The 5,832-nt window shown below is 43.3% G+C and overlaps 1 pseudogene across 1 annotated transcript; it reads left to right on the top strand.

The window, feature by feature from the left end:
- Positions 1-4,034: 4,034 nt before the first annotated feature.
- LOC306664953 (cleavage and polyadenylation specificity factor subunit 5-like) lies at positions 4,035-5,086 on the top strand (annotated as a pseudogene). The gene has a single exon. The product of its transcript is annotated as a cleavage and polyadenylation specificity factor subunit 5-like (transcript).
- The last annotated feature ends 746 nt before the right edge of the window (positions 5,087-5,832 follow it).

The raw sequence follows: 5,832 nt of genomic DNA, 5'->3' as shown, positions 1-5,832 counted from the left end.
ACCAGTGGGTCACAGAGTTCCAAAGATCTTAGATCTTAGCCTCCTTGGAAAACTTGAGTCAATGTACCATGGTTTAACAAAAAAAAAAAAAAAAAAAAAAAAAAAAATCACATATCAATCATAGTCACCTTGTCTATAATCTCTAAACATAGGGATAATTGAACATAGGACAGTAAACTTAACAAAGTTTGATTTTCTCCTTCCTAATTTGTGCCTTTAAAATATCTGTGACTACTTATTAAATATTCACTCATCCAAGAAGTCTGCTAAAGTGGACATAACTAGTGTTGTAAATGCAAAGAGAAACTCTTACAAATATTTTATGTGCTAAATTATATTTAAGGGATGGCCTCAAATTATCTTAGGGGTGCAGTTGACTACTTTCATGGTCTTGAACTTAAAGACAGGGTACTGTGAAGTAGTTTGTTTGGACAAACAGATGGTTCTTAAAGAAGGTGGTGTTTTGATCAGCTTCCCCAGTGATGTACAGAAATAGGGATGTTTATATTGAGGAATATGTTTGATTTTCACAATGAAAGCTGCCCTTTTTTCTGGCTTCAAGAGAGTTTTAGTCTGATGTTGATGCTATTTTGATGTCGATGTTGGGTCTGAAATGTTCCCCAGAGGACGGTATGGTAAAGACTTGGTCTGGAGTACATGGTGTTATTAGGGGGTGTTAGAATCCTGAAGAGGTTGGGCCTAGTGGGAGGAAGTTGGGTCATTGTGGGGGGGTGCCCTTAAAGGGGACAGTGAATCTCAGCCCTTTCTCTCTGTCTTTGCTTCCCAAATGCCATACGGTGAGCGGCTTTCTCCACCCTACATTCCTGCCATGAAGTGCTGCCTCACCACAGGTCCAAAAGCCACGAGCCAACCAACCAGGAACTGAAACCTTTTTCACTGTGAGCCAGACTTTTTAAGTTGATTATCTAAGGAATTTTGTTACATTAATTGAAAGCTAGCTCACACAGTTGAAGTCTGAGTCATATAAATAATCCAGCTAAAAGTTAGGTTTGGGGAAATTTCTATGCATCTAAAAAAAGAAAAGCCTGAATATACATCTTCTTTTAAATCAACAGAAAAACCGTATTTTCTTATTTGGGGGCTAAAAGGAAATGATGCATTTATGCACTGATTTGTTGACAATGTTTTTGACTACTTACTTTTTTTTTTTTTTTTTTTTTTTTTTTTTTTTTGACACAGGGCCTCACTATGTTGCCCTGGCTGACCTCCAACTTCTGAGCTCAATTGACTCTCCTGCCTCAGCCTCTGTAGTAGATAGTGTGACAGCTATGTACCACCACACCCAGCCCCGACTGCCTGTTCTTTTCAAGGCACTGTGCTGAAGTAGACAGCTGATGTGGCCCTACCTCATGCATGTGAAGGATAATGTTGCAAATATTACAATTTTTGAAAGATAGGTTCTATGTATCTCACACGTGTCCCTTATAGCCCTAGGAGGAAAGCATGGTTATTATCTCTGTGCTACAGAGATGGAATCTAAAGCATATTAAAGCTAAGGAATTTGTCAAAGTGATAGGACTAGTTAGGGTTAACTGAGACTCAATCTTGGCCAGTCTGATGCCATAATCATACCCTAAAACAGGGGTCAACAAACTATAGCTCACAGGCCAAATCCAACCTGATGCCTGTTTTTTGTAAATAAAGTTTTATTGGCACAAAGGTGTTCTCATTCATTTTTGTGGTACCTAGGCTACTTTCTCATGACCAACAGCAGATGAGCAGTTGTATCAGAAACCATATGTCCCCCAACCCCCCAACCCCCAAAATTCTGTTTCTGGCTCTTCACAGGAAAGGTTTTCCAGCACTTCCTCTAAAATTCTGTTATACTTTCTCTGTACCAGAAAAGTCACACAAGAGATAAGTAAAAGAACAGGGGATGCAGCTTGGTGGTAGAGTCTTGCCTAGCATGCTCAAGGGCCTGGGTTCCATCCCCAGCACCAAAAGAGGAGGAGGAGGTAGAGGAGGAGGAGCAAAAGAAGTAATTGAAAATACTTAAAGGTACCATGATTCATGTCATGGAGTTCCATGAAAGAGAGTAACAGGGGTTGGGGACAGGGGAAGTCACAGGCATCCTCTTTAAAAAATGTAAACCTGAGTAAAATAGAAGTTCAATCTAAAATCTCAGTCCTGGACTCAGCTTCCTGCTGAGAAATCTGTAGACTGCTCAGCTCCCCAGCTGTCCCCTGCCTCTGCTCTGACCTGAATAGAGGATGACCAGTCTCCTTTCTGGGTTGAAATGGTTTCCTCCCCCTTGCAAGGAAGGTGGAAGGATTCAGCAAGGACAAGGACAGTTGCAAGTGTTCAACACTGTGCCTGGCATCCAGTTGGTGCTCAGCAAAAGTCCTCTTCTTCCAACTCATGACCTTGTCACTCACTGGGCCCAAATTGACCTTCTGCCTGGATTTGTAAGGGTTTGTACATCATGAACACAATGCTTTGTGCTTGAAAATGAGCATCAGTGATTAATATAATAAAGAGAGGGTTGGAAATATAACTTAGAATAACTTGTTTGGTCCTGTGGAGGAGTCCCAGGGAAGGGAACAGACTAGCTCAGGCCTTCCATTTTTGGCTGAGGCACTGAATCCTTTCTTGGCCAAATAAAAAAGGTTGAGGGCAGAGTGGGGATCGGACAAGTGGGCAGGTGGGAAAGGGGATGCCTGTTCTGGCATCCTTCTGGATGATTCCCTGCAAGACTGTCCATCTCCATTACATATGGTACCTTTGTCCATCCATCATTAGCAATAAAGACCTTATCTTTAAGCAGGGTCTGAGTCATTTTCCTGACCCTAAAAACTGCAGGGGTTTCCTGCCAGATATACAGTCATATATATTTTATAGATCTAAATCACCTTCAAAGCCACTTCTCCTTGCAATTAAGGTTACTATATCTGCACAGCCTCTTTGTCCTTTAGAATATACACTCTGTGGGTAGACCAGGTTTTAATTCCCTGCTCCATTCTTCTAGCTGTGTGACCCTGGGTAGAAAGTTTTTAACCTTTCTGAGCCTCAGTCTTATCATTTGTCCTAACAGTGCCTCCCAATCTCATCCATTAATTTTTTTTATCCATTTATAAAACAAATATTTGCGTGCCTATTGTAGGCCACGCATGTAAAAATCTAGAAATCCAGAGATTTCACAGCAAATAAGACAGATAAGATCTCTGTCCTTGTGAAATGTTACAGTCTAGTAGAGGGAGTGATAATCATCAAGTAAATAGTTAGTGGAAACTGTTCCAGATGGTGATACATGATACAAAGGCGATACAGGGGGTGACTTAATAGAGTCAGCTCCTGAAGTGGCGTCAGGGAAGGGCTGAGGAATGATAATGAGCAAGCGGTGGAGGATTGTTAATGGCATCCAGCAGGGGAACACTGAGCGGAAAGGCCTGGCCATGGGAGAAGAATTGCTGTGTTTTAGGATCAGAGAGCAGCACAATGTTCCAGGGGGAAAGTGGTACCAGGTGACGTTAGAGAAGGAGGTGGGACCAGATCCACGGGCCTATGGCTCGGGAAAGGAGTTCCAGGTTTCATTTTAATAGGTGAGGGGAGTCAATAAAAATGATTAAGAATTATTCACGAATCATGTTTTTTTGTTTTTTGGGTTTTTTTCCTTTTCCGTGGTACAGGGAATTGAACCCAGGGGTGCTCTACTGCTGAGCTACCTCCCCAGCCTCTTTTATTTTTTATTTGAGACATAGTCTCCATAGATTGCCCAGGCTGGCCTTGACCTGGGGCTTTTCCTGCTGAGCCTTCTGAGCAGCTGGGCTCACAGCCGTGTACCCACCACAGCCGTGTACCCACCACACCCAGGTGTGGCTTCTTTACTTTCACCGTTTTTTTTAAATTTTAATTTTTTAAAACTTTTAGATGTAGATGGGCATAGTAACTTTATCTTTATGTCGTGCTGAGGATTGAACCCAGTGCCTTACACGGGGGAGGCAAGGGCTCTACCACTGAGCCCCAGCCCCAGCCCTCACTCTTGTTTTCTTATCATCCTTTCACCACACCATAATCAAACTGATCTTTAAAAACATGAATCATGCTTCTATTGCGCTCTCCTGTTAATGGCGGATGGCGGCCTTCAAGGGGAATGTCTCCCCTGACTCCCACTTTCGCCAGCATGTCGGTGGTTCCACCCATTGGCAGCTGGGCTGGGGGGGGGGTGTCACCCAGGTGGGCCACAAGCATATCCAGCAGACCAAGCCCCTCACCCTGGAGCGCACCATCAACCTGTAACCCTCTTACCAATTTTACTTTTGGTACAAAAGAGCCCCTCTAGGAGAAGGACAGCTCTGTTGTAGCCAGATTTCAGCGCATGAGGGAGGAATCTGATAAAATTGAAATGAGAAGGACTTAAGAAGGGGTTTTGACTGTACATGAGGACCAGCTACCCCATGTGTTACTGCCACAGCTGGGGACAACTTTCTTCAAATTACCTGGTGGTGAACTTAACCCAGGAGAACATGAAGTTGAAGGACTAAAACGCTTAATGACAGAGATACTGAGTCCTCAAGATGGAGTCCTGCACCATTGGGTCATTGATGACTGCAATGGTAACTGGTGGAAACCAAATTTTTAACCTCCTCTGTATCCATATATTATTCCAGCACACATTACAAAGCCTAAGGGACATAAGAAGTTGTTTCTGGTTCAACTAAAAGAGAAAGCATTGTTTGTGTAATACAAAGCTGCTCCCCCACCCTTTACCCTGCGATACAGTTTAGCTTGTCAGTCTAAAAGCTGTTCTCCCCGCCCTTTCCGCTGCAGCCATTTCCCCGCCTCCCAACTACTTGTCAGTCTGTGAACATCTTAGCTAGCTATTGGTTCATCAGTCAGCTTGCAAGTGTCCTTCTCCCTTATTGGTCTCCTGTTAGCTGGGCCGAGTTCAACTGCTTAAGGGTAGCTACCCTGCCCTCTTTTCTCATGTTTCTCTCTCTCCTACTCTCTTTCTCTCTCCTCCTCCCTTTTCCACTCTCTCTAGCTCAAGCCCTTTCTCTTTCCCTCTCATTTTCTCTCTTACCCTGCAGGGAAACACTTTGTTTGCTTAATAAACTCCCTTATGTGATTTCCCGTGTCTGGCGTGGTTTTCGTGGGTTTCTTAGTTTGCAGTCCCTAAAAATTATAAGCTGGTAGCTGCACCATTGTGTGAATTATATGCACCAGGATGTGAACCCATCATTTCTAGTCTCTATAAGGTCACCGCTCTTACTTTTCCCAACATGGCGCTAGTCAGCCGTCTCTTCCGGATTCTACCTCCCATGGCTGTTCACCCCGCCCCGCCATGCCACACCCAATCAGCATTCAACACCTCCAACCTGAAACTCAAGGCTTCCGGAACTCGCCCTATCAGCTCTCACCCGTCTCATGCCCCAACCAATCAGCCCACACCCGGCTCTATATAAACACCCTCCTTTCTGCATAAAGCGGAACTACTCCGGTGCTTAGCTTTGACCCGGGTGAAATTCTTTCAGTCTTCCTCGCTGTTGAGCTAGTTCAATTTCATATACAACTGAATACCTGCAGCAGAGGAAAAGTAAAAGAAGCTGTCTCTGCGAGCACAGCTATACACAGTGTAGAAGAATAAACGTCTGAGTAACGTTTTTTTGGTTTTATCCCTTTCCCAATTCCTAAATTGTGGCCTACTTTCTATTGTTAGAATTGTAAAGTTCATAAGAGGAACTAGAGAGTGGTGTAAACAAATGTGATAGTCTTCATTCACTTTTGGTTCTACTCATACTTTTTTGTACAATATGAAAGTAGACTTCTATTTGTATTCTTATTTTAATTTCTCATTCAACTTTCAAAATCTCT

Source organism: Sciurus vulgaris, assembly GCF_902686455.1.
Source record: "Sciurus vulgaris genome assembly, chromosome: 6".
Taxonomy (NCBI): domain Eukaryota; kingdom Metazoa; phylum Chordata; class Mammalia; order Rodentia; family Sciuridae; genus Sciurus; species Sciurus vulgaris.
The sequence above is the reverse complement of the archived record's forward strand: the minus strand, read 5'-3'. Positions and strand labels throughout refer to the sequence as shown.